General features: G+C 48.6%; 1 protein-coding gene across 4 annotated transcripts in view; it reads right to left on the reverse strand.

Moving 5' to 3' along the window:
* Window positions 1–8,327, reverse strand: part of LOC129707519 (zinc finger and BTB domain-containing protein 46-like) — a 48,572-nt gene extending 40,245 nt beyond the window's left edge. For all 4 annotated transcript variants that reach the window (XM_055652629.1, XM_055652628.1, XM_055652626.1 and 1 more), the window contains exon 1: window positions 8,221–8,327. The gene's annotated coding sequence lies outside the window, so the exon portion shown is untranslated. The remainder of the gene's footprint in view (window positions 1–8,220) is intronic.
* Between the last annotated feature and the right edge of the window lie 17,690 nt (window positions 8,328–26,017).

A 26,017-nucleotide genomic window follows, 5' to 3' on the forward strand; every position in this document is an offset into this window, starting at 1 on the left:
TTTCCTGCAACATCCCAAGGATGCACAGATTTGTAGGATAATTGGCTTTGGTAAATTGTCCCCCAATGTGCAGGTTAGAACTAGTGTATGAGTCGGCGCGGATTCAGTGAGCCAAATAGCCCATTTCATAGAAACACAGGAAATAGGTGTAGGAGTAGGCCATTCGGCCCTTCGAGCCAGCACCCCCATTCAATATGATCATGGCTGAACATCCAAAATCAGAGCCCCGTTCCTGCTTTTCACCCCACATCCCTTGATTCCGTTAGCCTTTAGGGCTAAATCTAGCTCTCTCTTGAAAACATCCAGTGAATTGGCCTCCACTGCCTAAATCTCCCGTAGCTGAGAATTCCACAGATTCACAACTCTGCGTGAAAAAGTTTTTCCTCATCTCAGTCCCAAATGGTTCATCCCTTATTCTTAAACTGTGACCCCTGGTTCTTGACTCCAACATGGGGAACATTTTCCCTGCATCTAACCTGTCCAATCCCTTAAGAATTTGATAGGTTTCCATTAGATCCTCACTCATCCTTCTAAATTCCAGTGAATACAAGCCCAGTTGACCCATTCTTTCATCATATGTCAGTCCCGCCACCCCCGCGCTGTATCTTGAAACTAAACGTGGGTCAGGGGCATGTTCGCATGCAGCACTGTTGTTCCCCGTTCAAAAATATGCAGATTGACACAGACAAGCATTATTTTTAAATACTATCATCAATGCACGACAGATCTTTTCCAAAAACATCCAGGGATTTAGCTTCAGGACCTATTGTGGCCCCTCAAGATCTCAGACCTCCAGTGGTTACACCATCTGGTACGTTGTTGACGCCAACACACCAAGCTGTACTTCAAGTAGTCAAATTAGGTTAAGCACTGAAAATTGGAAAACTGACAAATGCAAAACAGCTGAATAGGTGATTTATTTGTTCGTTATCAATCATCTTGGAATAATGAAATGTAGACACAGAAACTGCAGTTGCTACTTTACAAAAGAAAAAAGGCACAAAGTACTGGAGTAACTTAGTGGGCCAGGCATTGGCCCACCCCCACCTCTCTTCCAGCTTTCTCTACCCTCACCATAATCGGGCGGAAATGTCCCAACCCGTTAAAATTGGAAAAGTGGCAACTGCACAACAGCTCACTAGATTTATTTATTCATATCAGTCGTCTAAAATGTAGGCACATGAACTGCAGATGCTGGTTTACAACAACAAAAAAACACAAAGTGCTGGAGTAACTCAGTGGGTCAAGCTTTGTCCTAGCCCCTCCTCTCTTCTGCCTTTGTTCCCCTCCCACCCAAACCAGTCTAAAGAAGGGTCCCGACCTGAAACTTCACCTATCATTTTTCTCCAGGGGCGCTGCCTGACCCGTTGAGTTAATCCAGCACTTTGTGAGTTTTATTTAATAATTAAACACATTTTCCATCTGTTGCTGACGCATTCTGAATGCAACCTTCAAGTATTGCACCAATCACAGAACACAAACAGAAAATGGTATAAAGATGCAGTAAGTCAGGCAGCATATCCGGAAAAAGAAATAAGGAGGACATTTCAGGCCTATGCACTTTTAACACAACTAGGAAAAGGTTTGCATCTAGGATGTTTGAATCAACTTGTGGTTGGGGTGTAAAGTGAACAAAGAGAATGTATGTGATCGGGTGAAAATCAAGAAAGATCAAATAAATGACTGGCTGAAAGGGGATAGACATAGAAACATAGAAATTAGGTGCAGGAGTAGGCCATTCGGCCCTTCGAGCCTGCACCGCCATTCAATATGATCATGGCGATCATCCAACTCAGTATCCCGTACCTGCCTTCTCTCCATACCCTCTGATCCCCTTAGCCACAAGGGCCACATCTAACTCCCTCTTAAATATAGCCAATGAACTGGCTTGCTATTTGCAGCTGATCTGACCAGAGGAGAAATAAATATTCGGAGGTGAAGAAGAAGAGGGAGAAGAGCAAAGCTCCATTCAGTGATCCTAAACTCCCAATCCCAGTTACTCAGGAACAGCTTCTTCCCCTGAATGGAGCCTCCATAAGCTGGGGTACTGTCGGAGTCACCTCTACCCCATTGCAGGCGTTGGACTTTGTCTATGGAACTGGTGCGCTACAATGCGGAGAACTACACTCTGCATTCTGTATCTTCCACTTTGATCTGCCTACTGCACTCAAGTATTTAGATTGTATGGCATTATCCGAACAGAACATTTAGCTTTTTCGCTGTGCCACGGTTCCGCACCACTCCCAATTTTACCCGTCTTTGGACTTGTCTCGTGTCCCATCAACTATCATTTACATATTCCACTTTGAATACTACCATTTAACCTGTTTATACCATATCAGCAGACAGCGCATTTCAAATTCCAACCACACACTAAACGTGTTTTCTTGCCAGGGATGGTGGTGGTGGAAGGAGTCACAAATGTGGCGTTAAGAAGCTTTTAGATATGGATCACGTGCAGGCAGAAGAGATGAGTTTATGTTGTCATTGTGTTCAGCACAGGCACTGTGGGCCATAGAGCCTGTCCTGTTCTGTGCCTCTGCATTTTACACCAGCAATCTCCAGTCTTTGACCCCCGCCAAAGAAAAAAAAAAACACATAATCCAGAGCCTTCATTATTTTATGAACTTCAATTAAACCATTCCGCAATGCCTCTTTCTTCTCCAAACAAAAAACAACCAAGCCTCTCTAATACGCCTGCCCTTGTTACCAAAGATCCTATAGCGAGCAAGATAGATCACTCGACGAAAAAGACATAGTATGGTCATGGGCAGATTCATGGGTAAGTTTCGGCCCCATTTCCGTAACCGGCTTCCGTCTCCGCACCAAAGATCCCATAGATAACTAGTGCAGAGATGGAAGCCGGTTACGGAAACATCCTCGTAAAAATAAAAGTTATTTAGGAAACATCTTCTCATTTTCAGAATTATAATTTAATAACACAAACTGTTCCCCCGCAATGTTGATTCACTGCGAGTCGGGTCCGGTTACGGAAATGGATGAAAAAAAGGCCCACGTTCCGCTCCGTTGCGTACTACACGTCAGCCCATTGCATTTAGCAGGAGTGGACTATCTTGCTTGCTATAGGATCTTTGCTTGTTACTGCAATCCCTCATCAGAGGAATCATTCTCTCAACTCCCTTCCCGATTCCCTCGCATGCTTGTATATTCTTCCATTAACATGGCAACCAAATATTTACATTTCCACCAGCCCAATTGTTGAACACAATGGAAACACAAGGCATCTTGAGCAAAATGTAAAGTGTTGGAGGAACTCAGCGGGTCAGGTAGCATCAATGGAGGGAATACAGAGGATGCTTGGGAGTCAAGGCCTTTCTTCATGCCCAAAACGTCGCCTGCCCATTCCCTCCACAAACGCTGACTGACCTGCTGTGTTGTTCCTGCAGCACTATGCGTTTTGCATTAAACACAACACTCCAGCTGAGGCTGAACCAATGTTTGGTAGAGGTTCGGCACAGCTTCTCAGCTTTTATATCCCTCGTCTCATCTGAGAATGCCCAGCATTATGCTCAAACTACTTTCGCATCCGAACTTGCCTGAAGGACCCCGACCCAAAACGTCACCCATTCACATTCTCCAGAGATGCTGCCTGACCCGCTGAGTTACTCCAGCACTGCGCATCTTTCTGCCACTTTCAACATTTTGCGCTCATATCCCTTTGTTCTGGCACCCATTTTAGGACAGCATCCTTTAAATGGCTTCCCCCAGTCTTCGTACCAAAACATATGTCCCCTCTACATTAAACTTCATCGGCCCGATGCAAGGACCGTTTTATATTTTACTGCAATCTATCATTAATCTCTTAGCAACGTACAATTCTGTCACATTTACAAATCCACAAATTCAGAAATTGCTTGCATCCCCAAGTCTTGCTCATTAAATCAATAAAATAAATTTAAAAAAACACTAATCCCTGGGGAATTACATTATTCGCCCCTTCCAATTTGAAAAACATTACTTCAGAGATACAGCACGGAAACAGGCCCTTTGGCCAAGCGAGTCCGTGCCATCCAGTAATCACTCCGTAGACTAGCTCTATCCTTCACACTAGGGACTATTTACAATTTTGTTTTAACCAAAGCTAATTAAACTACAAACCTGCATGTCTTTGGTGTGTGGGAGAAAACCAGAGCACCCGGGGAAAACCCACGGGGTCACAGGGAGAGCGTACAAACTCCATACAGACAGCACCCGTAGTCGGGATGGAACCCAGTTCTCTGGTGGTGTAAGGTAGCAACTCTACCGCTGCGTCACCGCGCTGCACCAAATTACCATCGCCACCCATTGTCAATGACGTGGCCAGCTCCATACATATTGCAATCAACGTCTCGTTCATACCAAGTGCTTCACCTTTGTTGATAAGACTATAATGCAGCAATAAAGCCTTCTAGAGATCCACAGGCCACCACACTGACTGGCCCAAAGGGCAGAATGGCCTACTCCTGCACCTATTGTCTATTGACTGTACCAACCCCATCAATTACATTTGTTGAAAAGCACCAAGTGCTGGAGGAGCTCAGTGGGTCAGGCAGCATCTTGGGGGGGGGGGGGGGGGGGGGAGACACACATTTCAGGCCAGGAACATTCCTCAGACTACATTTCATCAAAATAAAATCCCCTCACATTGGTTAAACTCGGCGTTCCCCAGTATTCAAGGGGCATTGGAAGAATATGAGCAGTGCCCAGTAATTTCCCCCCTGGGTTTCCCCCACAAAATCCCAATCTGTGCTATCATTTCTTTTTAAGAAAACATACGTCAGGGGTCTCAATTATCTCCTTATTCAATTCTACATTGGTAGCACCTTCGTGCCGGGTGAAGACAGATGCTAAGTACTCATTCAGTAAGAACCCGGTCAATGCTGTCGGTTTCAAAGTCCAAGTTCGCCCTTTAATGAGCCCCACTCCTTCGCAAACTATTTTATCTTTCTTCCAGGCTTCATGGGTTTACTGGAGGTAGACATAAATGCTGCAAAAACTCAGCGGGTGAGGCAGCTCGACCCGAAACGTTGCCTATTTCCTTCGCTCCATAGATGCTGCCTCACCCGCTGAGTTTCTCCAGCATTTTTGTCGACCTTCGATTTTCCAGCATCTGCAGTTCCTTCTTAAACATTATGGGGTTACTGTACTGTATTTAGTTCTCTGTCTCTGTCTATTTAGGTCTCTAGTTCCTCACTCTTAATTACTTTTAAAATAATCACATGCATGCAACTTCCGTATAATACTAAATGGCATGATTGTACAAAGGCATCAAACAAGTTAAACAATAATCAAAGATAAAGGGAACCAGGGGCCACAGTTTAAGAATAAGGGGTAAGCCATTTAGAACGGAGACGAGGAAACACTTTTTCTCACAGAGAGTTGTGAGTCTGTGGAATTCTCTGCCTCAGAGGGCTGTGGAGGCTGGTTCTCTGGATGCTTTCAAGAGAGAGCTAGATAGGGTTCTTAAAAATAGTGGAGTCAGGGGATATGGGGAGAAGGCAGGAATGGGGTACTGATTGGGGATGATCAGCCATGATCACATTGACTGGCGGTGCTGGCTCGAAGGGCCGAATGGCCTATTCCTGCACCTATTGTCTATTGGAACGCAAATTTGAAATGCTCTCGTCAAATTTCCACATTTAATGGATTCAAAACTTATTTATCAAACTTAATGTAGGTTAACAGGTCATAGCACAAATGTTAATGCTGAAATTATTGATTTGTTACAGATAGGCAAATGGAAGAGTTGGGAATAGGTATATGGATCATGTAAATGGCAAATTAGATCAGTGTAACTTGCCGCGATGTTCGGTACAATGTGGGCCGATGGGCATGTTACTGTGCTGTCCTATTCTGAAGGAGAGTCTCAACCCGAAACGTCACCTGCTCCTATTCGGCAGAGATGCTGCCTGACCCGTTGAGTTACTCCAGCTGTTGTGTCTGTCTTCGGTTTAAACCAGCATCTGCAGTTCCTCCCTATACACTGTACTGTTCTATGCTCTTTTAAAAAACAAAAAAATCCAAAACCGAGCCAATTGTTCGGTAAATAATGTAGGATCGATCTATTCCAACTGCACCGCGATATAAAACATGAACTGTGAAACATCGAGTATTACTAATTATTTGAGGGCACCAGCAGTGACACGGCGAAAACGGGACAGCCCTTTCTGGGATATCTCTGTTCTGGTTGGAAATTCCAATCAGGAAGTGGGAGAATTTAAACGGCCTCTGCAGCTCGTAATGGCTTGATGTGCCTGACCTGCTGGAGCAGATGGGTGCCAAGAGAATGGAGGATGTGGGCGTACAGTCACCCCACCAATAGCGGGAGTCAATTATTCAAGTTTCCCAACCAAAATGGAAACCCCCCCATTGAAAAAAAAAAGGATGTGTGTTTTACATGAGTATTTTAAATTACACAAAAAGACACACAAGGGCTGGGGTAACTTTTAAATTGCAGTTACATTAGGAAGTTTAAAAACCATTCTTTTTACCATAAAAAATAACATCTTACTGATTTTTTGTTGTTCCAAAATAAATAAATAGCTTTTCCTTTGCAGATATTGGTTTCCATTTCATTACACATTTCCAATATCTGGTGCTTTTTTAATGACATTGAGAACAAACTCAATGTGACCACCATAAACATACCATTTTTGTAGGAAATTTTTAAAAATTACATTTACTCAAACGGTTTAACTTCCTGAGTTTTGATCTAAGCACGGAATTAAATAGACATTAACTTGGGTTTTAAAAAAGGCCGTAAGACTTCTACATTAAGAATTTAATTGTTCCATTGTCAATACATATGACAATTAAACATTCTTGACTCTTGATTTTCCCAATTTACTATGGGAAAACAATAATTAAGTGGGAATCACAACATTTCAATACTATGTCTAAAAAAGGATTCATTTCAATTTGTTATCCATTAAAACATCCCCGATTACATCAAATACTTCAACATTTAGAACATACTCCGAACCATTTATTTATCACAACAAAAAGGAAGAAACAAGTGTAAATCAAAACACTTAAATACCACGTCTAAAAACTCAAGATTCACTTCGTGAAATCTCGCCGTTTACACCACCTATTTCAGCATGTGGAATCTCATCAAAATCACTTATTTATCAAAACAAAAAGCAAGAGGCACATGGCTGAAAGAAGGACTGTACACTGCCGAAACAGTTTGTAAATAGCCAGTACTCAAGACTCCATCTGGACTTCCTTGTTTCTAGTTTATCAAGACTTTTGCTTAAAAAAAATAGAATTTGACCAAGAAATCTGACTGAAGTAACATTAAAACCAAGAAGTAAATTTAAAAAAATAGGACATAGAGAGGGGAGGGGGAGGGAGGGAGAGAAGGAGAGGGGGGAGGGGGAAGGGGAAGAGAGGGAAGGAGGGGGAAGGGGAGAGAGAGGGGGAGGGGGAAGGGGAGAGAGGAGAGAGAGGGGAAGGGGGGGAAGGGGAGGAGAGAGGGGGAGGGGGGGGGGGAGAGAGGGGGAGGGGGGGGGGGGGGGGGGGGGGAGGAGGGGGGGGGGAGAAGGAGGGAGGGGAGGGGGGGAAAAAGAAAAAGAGAGAGAGAGGGGGAGGGGGGGGGAGGGGGAGGAGAGAGGGGGAGGGGGGGAAGGGGAGGAGAGAGGAGGAGGATGGGGGGGAAGGAGAGAGGTAGGGGGAGGAGGGGGGGAAAGGAGAGAGAGGGGGGGGGGGGGAGGAGAGAGGGGGGAGGGGGGGAAGGAGAGAGAGGGGGGAGGGGGGGGAGGGAGGAGAGAGGGAGAGGGGGAGAGGGGGAAGGAGAGAGAGGAAGAAGGAGGAGAGGGGGAGGGGGGGACAATGAGGGAGAGGGGGTAAGGAGTGAGGGGGAAGGGGGAAGGGGGGGGAGGAGAGAGAGGGAAGGGAGGGGGAGAGAGAGAGAGGGGGGGGGAGAAGAGAGAGGGGGGAGGGGAAGACAATGAGGGGAGAAGGGGGTAAACAACGAGTGGGGGAGGGGGAGGGGGGGGGGGGGACAATGAGGGCCGGTCCGGTCCAGGCCGCGCTCCCCGGGGAGAGGCTGCAGCCGCCCACAGGGGGGGGGGGGGAGCGGGGCCTCAGCTCTACCCGGGGCCGGGGCGTTGGTTGGTTGTCTGGGCCCGGACCTCGCCCTCGCCCCCACCCGCCCGCCCGCTCCCTCCTTCACCCCGGGGGGCTGTGACTGTGACTGTGACTGTAACCTCCACTCACCGCGGTCCCATGTAGGTCGGTGTGTGTGTGTGGGGCCCGGCCCGGCCCGGCGGTGACGGTGACGGTGACGGTGAGGCGGCGGCGGGAGTCCGTGTCCGTCTCCCCCACACACGGCCCCGCTCGCTCTTCACCAGGAAGCCGCTCCGGACGCCAGCGGAAACGGCCAGCCTGGTATTGTGGGTAGAGCGGCAGACCCACCCCTCCCCCCCCCCCCCAGCAACGCTGCTGCTGCTGCTGGATAGGGATGCACTAGTGCTAATGCATGGCTGCGGAGGTCGCTGCCCCCCGTGCCCATACACTGCTGCTGCAGGGGAGCGATACACTCATGCTAATGCAGGGGCGGGGTGGGGGAGGTCAGTGTCATGTGCACTTTGCTGCAGGGGAGGATGCACTAGTGCTAATGCATGCTCGCTGCCCCGTGCTCATCCACTGCTGCTGTTGCAGGGGGGCAATGCACTAGTGCAAATGCATGGCTGGGGAGGTCGCTGCCCCGTGCCCATACACTGCTGCTGCAGGGGAGCGATGCACTAGTGCAAATGCATAGCTGTGAGGGAATGTTCGCTGCCCCATGCACATACGCTGCTGCTGCTGCAGGGGAGAAAATGCACTCATGCTAATGCAGGGCTGGGGTGGGGGAGGTCGCTGCCCCGTGCACATTGTTGCAGGGGAGGCTGCACTAGTGCTAATGCAGGGCTGCGGGTGGCCACTGCCCCGTGCACATACACTGCTGCAGCAAAGGGAGTTCATTAATGCCAATGCATGGCTTGTGAGGTTACTGCCCTTGCACACACGCAGGGCTGCATTCATACCAATGCATTGTTTAGGAGGTCAGCACACGATGCAGGGGTGCATTAGTGCTGATGCATGGCTGGGGGAGGTCACTGCCCCTTGCACATATGGTGCTGCAGGGGTGTTCACTACTACCGGTGTCTGGTTGAGGTGGTCGTCACAGACTGCAAGGGTGCATTAGTGCAATGCATAGCTGGGGATATCACTGCCCCATGCGCGTGCACACTGCTGCTGCAAGGATATGCACTACTACCAATGCATAGCTGGGGAGGTTGCCACATGCTGCAGGGAGTGCATTAGTGCTAATGCATGCATGGCCAAGTTTAATATCTCTTTTAAAACATGGGGGGGGGGGAGAGGGACACCATGAGGCCTAACATCTAGGGGCCCACAACCTACGGCCCAAGGGCCGGGTCCGGCCCGTAACCCGAAATCATCCGGTTCACAGGCGTATTTTTTTCAATTAGTTTTCGCGACATGGGCGTTACAGTCAGACCTGGGACTGGATGTAGCGCCCAGATCACAAAACATGGGGGGGAGGGGGAATAGGTCCCCTCCAGGTCACTGGCAGCACGCTCCGCTCAGCAGCATTGCTGCCGCTGCTGCAGGGGTTACATGGCACCCATGCATGGCTGGGGAGTGTCACTGCCCTCTGCACACACACACTGCAGGAGCTGCACTGGTGCCCATGCATGGTTGGGGAGGTCAGCACACTGCATATTGCAGGGCTGTGCATTAGTGCCAATGCATGACTAGGGAGGCCACAGTCCCATGTACACCACAGTGCAGGCTGCAGGGGTGTGCATTAGTGGCAATGCATGGCTGGGAGCTCACTTTCTAATGCATGCGCGTGCATTACTGTCCCTGCATCAGAAGGGAGGTCAGTACCCCATGCACACAGTGCAGGCTACAGGGGTGTGCGTTAGTGCCAAGGCATTGTTGGTGTCAGTACCCCCTGCACACACACACACACTACAGGCTGCAGAGGTGTGCATCAGTGTCCCTGCTTGAATGGGGAGGTCAGCTCATTAAAGGCTGCAGTGGTGTGAATTAGTGTCAATGCATGGGTGAGGAGGTCAGTACCCCATGAACTGGCTGCAGTGGTCTGCATTACTGTCCATGTGTGTGGGGGGGGGGTCACTGCCTCACGCACACAGTGAAGGATGCAGGGGTGTGCCTTAGTGTCACCGCTTGGGTGAGGAGGTCAACACACTGCAGGCTGCAGCGGTGTGCATTAGTGTTCATGCATGGGTGGGGAGGTCACCTGCTTCATGCATTCAGCAGGCTGCAGGGATGTGCATCAATGGGAAGGTCAGTACCCCATGCACACAGTGTGCATTACTGTCCCCGAGTCCTCCACTGTCAGAGTGAAGGAACATCACCTTCCCAACCCAGCAGTGTGAATATTGATTTCTCTAACTTCAAATTAACCCTTGCTTTTCCACTCTCTCTCCATCCTTTCCTCCCCATTGAAACATATAAGATTGTTAAGGGCTTGGGCACGCTAGAGGCAGGAAACATGTTCCCGATTTTGGGGGAGTCCAGAACCAGGGGCCACAGTTTAAGAATAAGGAGTAAGCCATTTAGAGCGGAGACGAGGAAACACTTTTTCTCACAGAGAGTGGTGAGTCTGTGGAATTCTCTGTCTCAGAGGGCGGTGGAGGCCGGTTCTCTGGATGCTTTCAAGAGTGAGCTAGATAGGGTTCTTATAAATAGTGGAGTCGGGGGATATGGGGAGAAGGCAGGAATGGGGTACTGATTGGGGATGATCAGCCATGATCACATTGAATGGCGATGCTGGCTCGAAGGGCTGAATGGCCTACTCCTGCACCTATTGTCTATTGTCTATCCGAGTTCACCGACTAGTTTCAGTCCTGATTAAATTTTACTGATTGTGTGCCTCATTGTCACCTTCCCCTCAGCTAACAATGTACCATTCTACATTTCCTTAGCTGCATCTACTTTGATCTGTCGATTTCACACCTTACCCTTCCATATCTTTAGACTCCCTCTCCCCTGACTCTCAGTTTGAAGAAGGGTCTCGATCCGAAACGTCACCTATTCCTTCCCTCCAGAGTTGCTGCCAGTCCCGCTGAGTTACTCCAGCATTTTCAGTCTATCTTTGGCGTAAACCAGCACCTGCAGTTCCTTCCTCCACATGTCTTTGGGATGTAGGAGGAAACTGGGGCACCCGGAGGAAACACACTCGGTCTTGTAAAAACTCGGGAACATGCGAACTCCAAACAGACAGCACCCGAGGTCAGGGTCAATCCTGGGTCCCTGGCACCGTCAGGCAGCAGCTCCACCCTACTGCACCACTCTACAAGGCAGATGTTAACAACACTGAGCATGATACAAGGTCGACACCAGGAAGGTTTTTCAAGTTTTTTTCTACAGTTTTGTAGATATATTTTTACTGGGAATAAAATTTATTTTTGAAATAAAAAACCTCGGTGCAACCACACAGAAACTCTGTGGGGGAGCATCATATTCTAGGGCCCTTCTCCTGTTGGATATTGAGGGGCACAGTCACTTAAACAAGGGAAAGGATACCACCCCAGTGGTCCACATGAGTGACAATGGTGCTCTGTGTATAGAAGTAAAGAGGCAATAATGGCGGCACGGTGGCGCAGCGGTAGATTTGCGGCCTTACAGCGCCAGAGACCCGGGTTCGATCCTGACTACAGGTGTTGTCTGTTGTACCTTCTCCCCGTGACCGGTGTGGATTTTCTCCGGCTGCTCCGGATCATAGAAACATATAAGATTATTAAGGGCTTGAACACGCTAGAGGCAGGAAATATGTTCCTGATGTTGGGGGAGTCCAGAACCAAGGGCCATAGTTTAAGAATAAGGAGTAAGCCATTTAGAACGGAGACGAGGAAACACTTTTTCTCACAGAGTGGTGAGTCTGTGGAATTCTCTGCCTCAGAGGGCGGTGGAGGCAGGTTCTCTGGATACTTTCAAGAGAGAGCTAGATAGGGCTCTTAAAAATAGCGGAGTCAGGGGATATGGGGAGAGGGCAGGAACGGGGTACTGATTGGGGGTGATCAGCCATGATCACATTGAATGGCGGTGCTGGCTCGAGGGGCCGAATGGCCTACTCCTGCACCTATTGTCTATTGTCTAATTCTTTGACATATGTACACTACACATAAATTGAAACTGAATTCCGAGTAGTTCAGAAACTAATGCACACAACGTACACTGCATTGTGGTCTCTGACTGTCACATGAAGCCACACACATCGATAAACGACATTGTACTGTGTAGATACTGGCTGGTGCAGTAACCACACTGAACACAGTTAACATCAACGATATTGCACTCTCTCGCACAAACAAATTACTCACCAATATATACAAACATCCAGTGTCCCGCTGAGTTACTCCAGCTTTTTGTGTCTATCTTCACTACACATATAATATAAACAACATTGCAGCCTCTGCACACTTCAGAAGCACACAGACTGAAAATGCAGTATCATCGTATCATTCACAGGTACAGCACGGTATCAGGCCCTTCGGCCCACCGAGTCCATGCTGATCACACGTTCACACTAGTTCTGTGTTATCACACTTTCTCATCCACTCCCGACACACTAAGGTCAAATAATCAGTAAAACTGCACGTCTTTGGGATGGGGGAGGAAGCTGGAGCACGCGGAGGAAATCAGTATGGTCACAGGGAGAACGTGCAAACTCCACATAGACAGCACACAAGGTCAGGATCGAAACTGGGCCTCTTCCCTGAGCTCGGGGCAGACACAATTTCCCAACCTATCTCATTGTGGACATTGGAGTCCTTCTCTGGAACTATTACACTATAATGCTGAGAAACTATATTCTACACTCTGGGATTTGTCTCTTTGCTCTATCTTTCATTCAGGTCAGGTCAGGGGGGAGAGATCCCCCCTTCCCCCCCCCCCCCCCCCCCCCCCCCACCATGGGTACCATGTAATTCTGTGCTACCCGCTCCATGGTCGGATAGTTGGTGACTAAACCGTTTCCCCCACCTGGTTTGCCAGGTGAGGAGGGGGCTGTGGACCCCCAGCAGGACCAGAAACAAGACCTGTCAAATGGCAGATGAGCTTCTAGCGAGCCAACGGCCATCCACACTTCAGTAGAAGTTGCGATCACTGTCGATAAAGCACACACACACACACACACACACACACACACACACACACACACACACACACACACACACACACACACACACACACACACACACACACACACACACACACACACACACACACACACACACACACACACCAACATCCTAGACTTCCAGCGGTGGAAGTCCGCAGGAACTGGAGGACAGAGATGTGTGGTGCGTCCGTCGCCGTTCCCGTTGGAAACCAGCGCCGCTGCGTCGCTAATGTTTACAACGATGATGAATGAATCTATCTTTCATATTGGATTTATGTATAGAATTATCTGATTTGATTGGACAGCATGTGAACAAAAGCTTTTCACTGCACCTCAGTCCACGTGACTAATAAACCTGCGCCCCATCCATCCAAGTTCCTACAGCGAGCAAGATGGTCCACTCGACGAAAAAGATGTAGTACGGTCATGGGCAGATTTATGGGTAATGTTCGGCCCCATTTCCGTAACCGGCTTCCATCTCTGGATCAAAGATCCCGTAGGATACTAGTGCGGAGACGGAAGCCGGTTACGGAAACATCCTCGTAAAAATAAAAGTTGTTTGGTAAAAATCTTCTCCTCATTTTTAGAATTTTAATTTATTAACACAAACTGTTCCCCCGCAACGTTGATTACACTGCGGGTCGGGTCGGGTCGAGTTACTGAAATGGATGAAAAAAAGGCCCACGTTCCGCTCCGTTGCGTACTACACGTCAGCCCATTGCATTTAGCAGGAGTGGTCCATCTTGCTCCGCTATAGAATCTTTGCTATCCATTTCCAGCCCTAATGACCCGCTCCCATTGCAAATGACAGAAGAAATCGTTACTTACAGACACACAAATGAAGAGGGAAACTTAAGTCTTAATAATAAAGAAAGTCTCAAACAAACTACAGAAACAGCAACAACCAGAATAGATCGGGTAAACGCACAGAGTCTTTGACTCAGAGTAAGAGAATTGAGAACCAGAGGACATGGGTTTAAGGTGAGGGGGGAAAGATTTAATCGGAACCTGAGGGGTAACGTTTTTACACAGAGGGTGGTGGGTGTATGGAACGACCTGATAGAGGAGGTAGTTGAGTCAAGTACTATCATAACGTTTAAGAAACATTCAGACAGGTACATGGAAAGGATAAGGTTAGAGGGATATGGGCGAAACCCAGGCAGGTGGGACCAGTGTAGATGGGGGCATGTTGGTTGGTGTGGGCAAGTTGGGCTGAAGGGCCTGCTTCCAGGTCTGACTCTATAACCATTCTGACCAGCAGAAGGGTCTTGACCAGAAACATCACCCATCCATGTTCTCCAGAATTGCCGAGTTACTCCAGGGGGTGGAAGATTGCAGTCTTCACCTGGTCCGCCCTGTTTCGACTAATGCAATCAACTCGGCTTGTACTCGCTAGAATTTAGGAGATCTTGAGGGTGATCTTATCGAAACTTACAAAATTCTTAAGGGGTTGGACAGGCTAGATGCAGGAAGATTGTTCCCGATGTTTGGGGAAGTCCAGGACAAGGGGTCACTGCTTAAGGATAAGGGGGAAATCCTTTAGGACCGAGATGAGAAAAACTTTTTTCACACAGAGAGTGGTGAATCTCTGGAACTCTCTGCCACAGAGGGTAGTTGAGGCCACAGTTCATTGGCTATATCTAAGAGGGAGTTAGATGTGGCCCTTGTGGCTAAGGGGATCAGGGGGTGTGGTGAGAAGGCAAGTACGGGATACTGAGTTGGATGATCAACCATGATCACATTGAATGGCGGTGCAGGCTCGAAGGGCCGAATGGCCTCTACTCCTGCACCTATTTTCTATGTTTCTATGTTTCGAACTCGACGTGCACAAACAGAAGATCAAATAGAACAAGGTTACACAAAAAAGCTGGAGAAACTCAGCGGGTGCAGCAGCATCTATGGAGCGAAGGAAATAGGCAGGGCCGAAACCCAAAGGAAATAGGCAACGTTTCGGGCCGAAACCCTTTGGGTTTCGGCCCGAAACGTTGCCTATTTCCTTCGCTCCATAGATGCTGCTGCACCCGCTGAGTTTCTCCAGCTTTTTTGTGTAACCTTCGATTCTCCAGCATCTGCAGTTCCTTCTTAAACATCAAATAGAACAAGTTGTCCAACAACTTTAGGCTTTGCACGCCACACGAAAGAAGAAGTAGTAGAGTTACTCCAACACTTTGAGCCCTCTTTTTTAACCGTTCCTGCAAGATCTTCAGAACTGGATTATTGTGTCGGGTCTTTCTCATAAATCTTACCTCCTTCAACAGAAAGAAACACCCAACGTGATTCAATCGTGCAAACCTCAATGTGATTTATCGTAAAAAGTTGAAACTGCACAGAGGCAAAAAAAAAACAATGGCAGCAAAATAATGTGAAACTCAAGATCATACATCTTTACAGAAGAACAAATATCTATCGAGCTCAGTATGCTTTCTTATGATATTTATAAATTGAGTTCTGCGTTAACTCCCATAAATCCTTGTCGCTGTGGAAGTCCCTGCCTCAGAGGGCGGTGGAGGCCGGTTCTCTGGATACTTTCAAGGGAGAGCTGGATGGGGCTTTTGAAGATAGCGGAGTCAGGGGATATGGGGAGAAGGCAGGAACGGGGTACTGATTGTGGATGATCAGCCATGATCACATTGGATGGCGGTGCTGGCTCGAAGGGTCGAATGGCCTACTCCTGCACCTATTGTCTATTGTCTGTGAGCACATAATCCAGGTGCAAGAAACATAGAAACATAGACAGTAGGTGCAGGAGTAGGCCATTCGGCCCTTCGAGCCTGCACCGCCATTCAACATGATCATGGCTGATCATCCAACTCAGTATCCTGTACCTGCCTTCTCTCCATACCCCCTGATCCCTTTCGCCACAAGGGCCACATCTAGCCCTCTTAAATATAGCCAATGAACTGGCCTCAACTACCCTCTGTGGCAGAGAATTCCAGAGATTCACCACTCTCTGTGTGAAAAATCTCGGTCCTAAAGGAATTCCCCCTTATCCTTAAACTGTGACCCCTTGTTCTGGACCTCCCCAACATCGGGAACAATCTTCCTGCATCTAGCCTGTCCAACCCCTTAAGAAATTTGTAAGTTTCTATAAGATCCCCCCTCAATCTTCTAAATTCTAGCGAGTACAAGCCGAGTCTATCCAGTCTTTCTTCATATGAAAGTCTTGACATCCCAGGAATCAGTCTGGTGAACCTTCTCTGTACCCCCTCTATGGCAATAATGTCTTTCCTCAGATTTGGAGACCAAAACTGTACGCAATACTCCAGGTGTGGTCTCACCAAGACCCTGTACAACTGCAGTAGAACCTCCCTGCTCCTATGCTCAAATCCTTTTGCGATGAATGCTAACATACCATTGGCTTTCTTCACTGCCTGCTGCACCTGCATGCCTACTTTCAATGACTGGTGTACCATGACACCCAGGTCTCGTTGCATCTCCCCTTTTCCTAATCGGCCACCATTCAGGTAATCGATAAGAAGAACATAAGGCCATGAGAATGAGGAATTGGAAAAAGCCAATCGGCCCTTTGAGTTTGTTTTCTCTTCATTCCCCCAAATATCTTGACATTAATCTATACTAGTTTAGTTTATTGTCACGTGTGCCAAGGTACGGTGAAAAGCTTTTGTTGCGTGCTATCCAGTCAGCATAAAGACAATACGTAATTACAATTGAGGCATTTACAGTGTCCAGGTATATGGTAAGGGAATAACGTTTAGTGCAAGACAAAGTCCAATCACGGATAGTCCGAGGTTCACCAATGAGGTAGATAATAGTTCTGGACTGCTCTTTGTTTGTGGTAGGATGGTTCAGTTGCCTGATAACAGCTGGGAAGAAACTGTCCCCGAATCTGGAGGTGTGCGTTTTCACACTTCTGTACCTTTTGCCCGATGTGAGAGGGGATCAGACAATAGTCAATAGTCAATAGTCAATAGTCTATTTATTTGTCATTTGGACCCCTGGAGGTCCAAATGAAATGCCGTTTCTGCAGCCATACATTACACACAAATAGACCCCAGACACAACACAATTACATTTTACATAAACATCCATCACATAGCTGTGATGGAAGGCCAAAAAAACTTATCTCTCCACTGCACTCTCCCCCCCCCCGATGTCAGAGTCAAAGTCAAAGCCCCCGGCTGGCAATGGCGATTGTCCCGCGGCCATTAAAGCCACGCCGGGTGGTGCGAGGTCACACACCGGGTCTTGGTGTTAAAGACCCCGGTGTGCGCTCGCAGAGTCCCGCGGCCGTTCCAGCCGCGCGGGGCAGTGATGTTAGGCCCCGCTCCAGGAGCTCTTCAACCCCGCAACTCGGGCGGGATAATTCGCCGTTGCAGGAGCCCCGAAAAGCGGTCTCTCTCCAGGGAGCCGCGGGCTCCCGGTGCCGCCGTCCGCAGACCCGCAGCAGCAGCCTCCCAATCTCCGGAGGTCGGGCAGCAGCAGCAGCAGCAGCAGCAGCAGCGCTCCTCCACCGCTCCACCCGCTCCGGTCTCGGCCAGCTCTGCGACGGTGAGGTCAGTCGGCACCTGAGTCCCCGGCTTCTTCCTGTTGGAGGCCGCTCCTCGTTGCGGCCCTCAACGACAACCGAGACCCGACGAGAAAAGGTCGGGTCTCCAGTGCAGGGAGAGATTAAAAGTTTCCCCCCCCCTCCCACCCCACCCCCCCGCCCCCCACACACATGTTGCCCAACATTAAAACTACATTAAAACACAGACAAAAAATAATAAAAACGCGGACAGGCTGCAGAGGCCGCTGCTGACCAGAGTCGCGCCGCCTACCGGACACGCGGAGTACAAGCAACGCAGGCCACTCTCTAGTGAGGCGCTACTGTCCCACGAAGATCTTACTGGATCTCACAATAGTTGTAAAGATAGACACACACAAAGCTGGAGTAACTCAGCGAGTCAGTCAGCATCTGTGGAGAAAAGGAATAGGTGACGTTTCGGGTCGACTTGCACATCCTGCCCTTGCCAACTTCATCCTCTTTTTCTGTCTGAATAATAAGACTCCCGACTGAATAGACCACCCATCCTTTTTCTCCAGAGATGCTGCCTGACCCGCTGAGTTACTTCAGCACTCCGTGTCTATCTTTGGTGTAAACCAGCATTTAAAGTTCTTTCTTACTCACCCAACGGAAAATATGTTGCCTCTTTCCACATGTACACAGCTGAGCGATACCACCGCTACGTTTGATTCCTACATCTTCAGTTTACTTTAGAAACATACAAAATACCTGTAGGATTAGGCCATTCGACCCTTCGAGCCAGCACCGCCATTCAATATGATCATGGCTGATCATCCAAAATCAGTGCCCCGTTCCTGCTTTCTCCCCATATCCCTTGATTCCGTTAGCCCTAAGGGCTCTATCTAACTCTCTCTTGAAAACATCCAGTGAATTGGCCTCCACTGCCTTCTGTGGCAGAGAATTCCACAGATTCACAACTCTATGGGTGAAAACGTTTTTTCCTCACCTCAGTCCTAAATAGCCTACCCCTTATTCTTAAACTGGTTCTGGACTCCCCCCAACATTGGGAACTTTTTTTCCTGCAAACCTTTCTGGTTTTCTGGTTTACGAGAGTGATCTTGGGGATGATAGGGTTAACGTTTGATGAGCGTTTGATGGCAGTGGGCCTGTACTCGCTGGAGTTTAGAAGGAAGAGGGTGGATCTCATTGAATCTTACCGAATAATGAAAGGCCTGGATAGAGTGGATGTGGAGAGCATGTTTTCACTAGCTTACTTTTGTTTAGTTTAGAGATACAGCATGAAAACAGGCCCTCCCCTGACTCCACACCAACCATCAATCATCCGTTCACACTAGTTCCATATTAACGCACTTGAACATCCATTCCTTCCACAGCAGAAGGAATTTACAGGGGGCCAATTAACCTACAAACCTGCACATCTTTGGGTTGTGGGAGGAAACTGGAGCACTCGGAGGAAACCCACGCGGTCACATGGAGAACATGCCAACTCCACGCCGACAGCACCCAAGGTCAGGATCAAACCTGGGTCTCTGGCACTGTGAGGCAGCAGCTCTACCAACTGCACCTCTTCAGCGAGATAAACCCGTGAGATATTTTCACTATTTTATTTTTGTACACCTGATTATCTTTGCGTTTCTTGTGTAGAAAGGAACTGCAGATGTTGTTTTATACTGAAGATAGACACCAAGTGCTGGATTAACTCAGCGGCACATCTGGAGATGGTTGACCTTTCGGGGCAGGACCTTAATCTAGACCATACCTTCTTCTCCAGCGATGCTGCCTGACCCGTTGGGTTAATCCAGCACTTTGTGTCTATCTTTGAGTTTTGTTCACCCAACAGCCAACTCGTGCCTGCCTCGCTGTTCAATATGATCATAGATAGACACCAAATGCTGGAGTAACCCAGCGGGACAGGCAACATCTCTGGAGAAAAGGAATGGGTGACGTTTCGGGTCGAGACCCTTCTTCAATATGATCATGTTGATTCATTCCAGACCTAAATCCGTCTTCTAAACGAGGCTTCCCCAGGCTTTCAATAATGTGCTTAACACCTCTTTGAGCACCTCCAGGGGGGGATCAACCCACTGGGAAAAACCCTTTGTGAAAGCTTCTTGTAATTTTAAGTGACTGTTCGCTGATTGTTTAGACGAAGAATGAGGGGTGGACCTCATTGAAACGTACAGGATAGTGAAAGGCTTGTATAGAGTGGATGTGGAGAGGATGTTTCCACTAGTGGGAGAGTCTAGGACTGGAGGTCACAGCCTCAGAATTAAACGACGTTCTTTTAGGAAAGAGACGAGGAGGAATTTCTTTAGTCAGAGGGTGGTGAATCTGTGGAACGCTTTGCCACAGAAGGCTGTGGAGGAAAAGTCAGTGGATATATTTAAGACAGAGATAGATATATCTTGTTTAAGAAGAAACTGCAGATGCTGGAAAATCGAAGTGCTGGAGAAACTCAGCGGGTGAGGCAGCATCTACGGAGCGAAGGAAATAGGCGACGTTTCGGGTCTGAAGACGGGTCTTGACCCGAAACGTCGCCTATTTCCCTCACTCCATAGGTGCTGCCTCTCCCGCTGAGTTTCTCCAACGTTTTTGTCTACCTTAGATATATTCTTGATTAGTACGGGTGTCGACAAAGGTGCTGGAGAAACTCAGCAGGTGCAGTAGCATCTAAGGAGCGAAGGAAATAGGCAACATTTCGGGCTGAAACCTTTCTTCAGACTGATGTCTGGAGATGCTTAAAGAGGTGTTAAGCTCATTATTGAAAGCCCAGGGAGCTCATACGGAAGACGAATTGAGGTCTGGAATGAATCAACATGATCATATTGAAGAAGGGTCTCGACCCGAAACGTCACCTATTACTTTTCTCCAGAGATGTTGCCTGTCCTGCTGAGTACGGGTGTCAGGGGTTATGGGGAGAAGGCAGGAGAATAGGGTTAGAAGAGAGCGATAGATCAGCCATGATTGAATGGTGGAGAAGACTTGATGGGCCGAATGGCCTAAATCTACTCCTATCGCTTATGATCTCATGATGATCTTATCTTGTAACTATGTGGCTTCATGTGAGACTCCAGGGCCTGTCCCACTTGGGGATTTTTTCGGCGACTGCCGGTGTCATATCAGGGTCAACAAAAGATTTTGAACATTTCAAAATCCAGCGGCGACAAAAAAAATGTTGCAAGAATTGAAAAAACAGCGCACGTCGATACGTCATCACGCCGCGTCACGCTGCGACTTTGTCGGTGACCTGATACGTCAGTCGATGATGCCGCAGTCGCCGAAAAAATCACCAAGTGGGACTGGCCCTTTAATAGATAATAGACAATAGGTGCAGGAGTAGGCCATTCGGCCCTTCGAGCCAGCACCGCCATTCAATGTGATCATGGCTGATCATCCCCAATCAGTACCCCGTTCCTGCCTTCTCCCCTGACTCCGCTATTTTTAAGAGCCCTATCTAGCTCTCTCTTGAAAGTATCCAGAGAACTGGCCTCCACCGCCCTCTGAGGCAGAGAATTCCACAGACTCACAACTCTCTGTGAGAAAAAGCGTTTCCTCGTCTCCGTTCTAAATGACTTGCCTCTCATTCTTAAACTGTGGCCCCTGGAACTGGACTCCTATCCTTCATCGGGAACATGTTTCCTTCATTCCCTAACATCGGGAACATGTTTCCTGCCTCTAGCGTGTCCAAACCCTTAATAATCTTATTCTCTTTATTTAAAATATGTGTTAAATGATTCCTATTTGCTTAGTAATTAATGAGGAAGTTCTTCAGAAATCAATCTGGAGCAATCTCAAATACATGCTTTCATTTCGGCACAGTGGCGCAGTGGTAGAGTTGCTGCTTTACAGCGCCAGAGACCCGGGTTCAATCCTGACTATGGGTGCTGTCCATGTGGAGTTTTTGTACGTTCTCCCCATGACCTGCGTGTGTTTTCTCCGCTTTCCTCCCACGCTCCAAACATGTACAGATTTATAGGTTAATTGGCTTGGTAAACAATTGTCCTCAGTGTGTGTAGGGTAGTGTTAACGTTTGGGCATTGCTGGTCAGCGTAGACTCGGTTATTGTCTAAATTAAACCGAGTCAAAGTCGGAGAACTGGGTCTCTGCTTGACTCCATGCAATTAGATCATCCACTTCCTGAATGGTAGACCACAATCAGAATGAATTGACAATAACATTTCCTCCTTGATAACCATCATGTTATGAGCATCTCCAGGCTGTGTGCTCAGTCCCCTGCCCCACACTCTCCCTGCACCCGAGGCTCTTGCCCAGAGTAAGTGAATTGAGGACCAGACGACACAGGTTTAAGGAGAAGGGCAAAAGACTTAATGGGAATGTGAGTGGTACCTATTTCACCCAAAGGCTGGTGGGTGCATGGAACGAGCTGCCAGAGGAGGTAGGTGAGGCTGGGACTATCCCAACGCTTAAGAAGCGGTTACGGGCTGTCGCACTGCGGCGACTTAATTCGCGAGTTTAGAAGAGTTTGCCTTCGACTCATTCTCGCAGCATGGTCGACACGAGGTCCTAGGAGGTCTTTGTAACTCTCCTTCTTGCTCGAGAGTATTCCCCGCGCACTCGAGGCCTCAGCTTGGTCGCGGCGTTTTTTTCAGCATGCTGAAAAATGCCCGCGAGTAAAAAAAAGGTCGCCATGGAAAAAATCTATATTGTTTTACTTGTAGGTTTTACTAGTAGGCAATCAAAGCTAGTCGAAGGTAAAGCTCGTTCAGAAAAAAAAGGTAAGTAAACCAACTGGTAATGTTAAATGCCCGATAAACTTTATGAAAAGTTGGCGGGCTTCTTAAAAGTGTCCACTCCACTCCTTCTCTCCCCCCCCCCTCCCCCCCCCCCCCCTCTCCTCCCGCGCTCTCCCTACCCATTGCCCCCTTCCTGTTCATCCCAGCCCCCCCCCGCCCCCCTCTCCCCGCCTCTCTAAAGAAATTATCGTTACTGTGCCAGCCGTCTTTGTACCTTCCTGTGTGTGTGTAGTGTGGGTGTGTGAATTTCAGACAGCGCTCCCCCGCTTTCCCTGGCCATGCGGGCAGGTGGGACTAGTGTAGCTGGGACATGTTAGGCCTGTGGTGTGGGCAAGTTGGGCCGAAGGGCCTGTTTCCACGCTGTATCACTCCATGATAGTGTAGCCAGACACAGTTCCAACACAATTCTTAAATTCGGGTGATGCCTCCGTTGTTGGACGAATAATGTGCTGTGATGAGTCAGAGGACGGAGGGCGATCGATAATTGGAGTGAATAATGCCAGAACAACATTCTTACTCTCGTTAACAAGGGCCAAAGTCTGAAGAAGGTGTCCCGACCTGAAACCTCATCCATCCTATTTCTCCAGAGATGCTGCCTGACCCGCAGAGTAACCCCATCACATTTTGTGTCCCTCTCACCCCGGCCACAAACTCTTTTGAGTAGGCCATTTGGCCCATCGAGCCAGCACCGCTATTCAATGTGATCATGGCTGATCATCCCCAATCAGTACCCCGTTCCTGCCTCCTCCCCATATACTCTGACTCCGCTATTTTTAAGAGTCCTATCTAGCTCTCTCTTGAAAGCATCCAGAGAACCTGCCTCCACCGCCCTCTGAGGCAGAGAATTCCACAGACTCACCACTCTCTGTGAGAAAAAGTGTTTCCTCATCTCCATTCTAAATGGCTCCCTCCTTATTCTTAAACTGTGGCCACGCCTTCACTTTTCTGACCATCCCGTTTTCCTTACTCCTTTAATTCCAGTCTTTCTGTATCTAAAATGACATCACTTCATCTCTCAATATGCCATTAAATCCGTTGACAAAAGATTAAGAAGCTTTAGAATCAGTACAGTGACAGATGAAAACTGATGAACTGTACACGGCACGGGCCAGGAAGCGAGTGGGTAAGATCATCTCTGACCCCTCTCATCCTGGCCACAAACTCTTTGAATCACTTCCCTCTGGAAGACGACTCTGGACTGTCAAAGCTGCTGCAGTCAGACATAAAAACAGCTTTTTTTCCACGAGTAGTTGCTCTACTCAATAACCAAAAGTCTGTTGCCTCCTTTTGCTCTGGTATTTTATTTAATTCACATGTTTAATCGATAATGTTTAATGTTTTATGTGTCATTCCTAACTGTCCCCGAATGTCACGTGTCACTTGCGGGTGGAGCACCAAGGCTGTATGTGAATACTTGGCCAATAATGTTATTCATTCATTCATCCACAAAGTTGTGGCTTTCCTGGGAGCTGCTTGTTGACTTCAGAAGGGGAAAGCCAGTGATCCATCGACGGGAAGGTCAACAGCTTCAAGTTCCTGGGCTCTGCACAATGATGGCATCGCAATGAAAGCTCACCAACGCCACTCATTCCTTGGGAAGACTGCGGAGATTGTCGCCTATACTCTATCCGACTTTTAGAGGGAGGTATGCGGTCGGGAGCACAATAACTGGATGCATCACAGCCTGACCTATGATAATAATAATTATAATAATAATAATTTTATTTATAGAGCACTTTAAAAACAAACATAGCTGCAACAAAGTGCTGTACATCACTAATCATTGACAAAAAAGTTAATACACACCAAAAATAACAATCAAAAGAAATAGTAGGAAAAGACATGTAAAATAAAGAAACATCAAAAACTCCACAAACAGAAGCAAAGCCTCAGGCATGGTCAAAAGCCAGGGAGTACAAATGTGTTTTAACACTGGATTTGAAGATGGACAGAGAGGGGGCCTGTCTGATGTGCAACGGCAGGGTGTTCCAGAGTGCCGGAGCAGCAACAGAGAAGGCTCTATCCCCTCTGAGCCTCCGACTAGACCTCTATGATGCGATAGAATGTTATTTATCCCAGGAGGGATATTGATCTGCCAACAGTCATAATACACAACAGGATACATGAAACATGAAATTAAAGTGACGAGCGGAAAGTCCGGGATTGGGGATGTGCAAAGATTTGGGGAGTGGGGTGGGGGGGGGGGTCAGTCTACCCCACAACAGAAAGGGGAGGAGTTGTACAGTTTGACAGCCACGGGGAAGAAGAATCTCCTGTGGCGTTCTGTGCTGCATCTTGGTGGAACCTGCTGAAGATACCCCTCAGGTTGACCAGTGTGTCATGGAGTGGGTGAGCTGTATTGTCCAGGATGCTCTGCAGTTTGAGGAGCATCCTCTCCTCCAAGGCCACCCTCCCATGAATCCAACTCCGCCCCCAGGACAGAGCCAGCCTTCCTGATGAGTTTGATGATCCTGTTGTCATCCGCGGCCTTCGCCCTGCTGCCCCAGCACACGGCAGTGAGGAAGATGGCATTGGCCACCACCGATTGGTAGAACATCTGCAGCATCTCACTGCAGACGTTGAAGGAGCGAAGCCTTCTCAAAAGGTACAGCCGGTTCTGTCCCTTCTTGTACAGGGCCTCAGCGTTCCTGGACCAGTCCAGTTTACTGTCCAGGTACAATCCCAGGTATTTGTACTCCTTGGTAAACTGCACATCCACAGCATTGATGGAGACAGGGGACAGGGGTGTTCCTCTCTTCCTAAAGTCCATCACTAACTCCTTAGTCTTGTCAGTGTTGAGCTGCAGGTGATTCAGCCCACACCACTCAACAGAAACATTGACTAATCTACACCTCTGAATTCAGCTTCCTTGAGTGAGAGTTGCACAGAACCCAGGTGTTGCATACACTCTTTTAAAATGCTAGCTGCTGTTTTACTGTAAATCTTTGCAGGGAGACCGGGAAGTTGCATCTCACCGAGGTGTTGCATCTTGCATGCACTAAATGCAACATCCCTAAAAAGAAACTCTGTTGTTTTGCTGCAAGGATTTACAGGGAGACTGGAATTAGCACAGCACCTAATTGTTGCATCGCTAAAAAGAAACTGTTATGCTGCAAGTATTTGCATCCAGGGGTGGCACGATACGTCAGTGCGGGGCAAGGCGGGGCGGCGAGGGTGACGTTAGTGCGGGGCAAGGTTGGCGGTGACGCGGCGGCGGGGTGACGTCAGTGCGGGGCAAGGCGGGCGGCGGGATGACGTCAGTGCGGGGCAAGGCGGGCGGAGGGAAGACGTCAGTGCGGGGCAAGGCGGGCGGCGGGATGACGTCAGTGCGGGGCCAGGCGGGCGGCGGGATGACGTCAACAAGGGGCAAGGCGGGGCGGCGGGATGACGTCAGTGCGGGGCAAGGCGGGCGGAGGGAAGACGTCAGTCCGGGCAAGGCGGGCGGCGAGGGTGACGCGGCGGCGGGATGACGTCAGTGCGGGGCAAGGCTGGCGGTGACGCGGCGGCGGGATGACGTCAGTGCGGGGCAAGGCGGTCGGCAAGGGTGACGTGGCGGCGGGATGACGTCAGTGCGGGGCAAGGCTGGCGGTGACGCGGCGGCGGGATGACGTCAGTGCG

Source organism: Leucoraja erinacea, chromosome 21, assembly GCF_028641065.1.
Source record: "Leucoraja erinacea ecotype New England chromosome 21, Leri_hhj_1, whole genome shotgun sequence".
NCBI lineage: Eukaryota > Metazoa > Chordata > Chondrichthyes > Rajiformes > Rajidae > Leucoraja > Leucoraja erinaceus.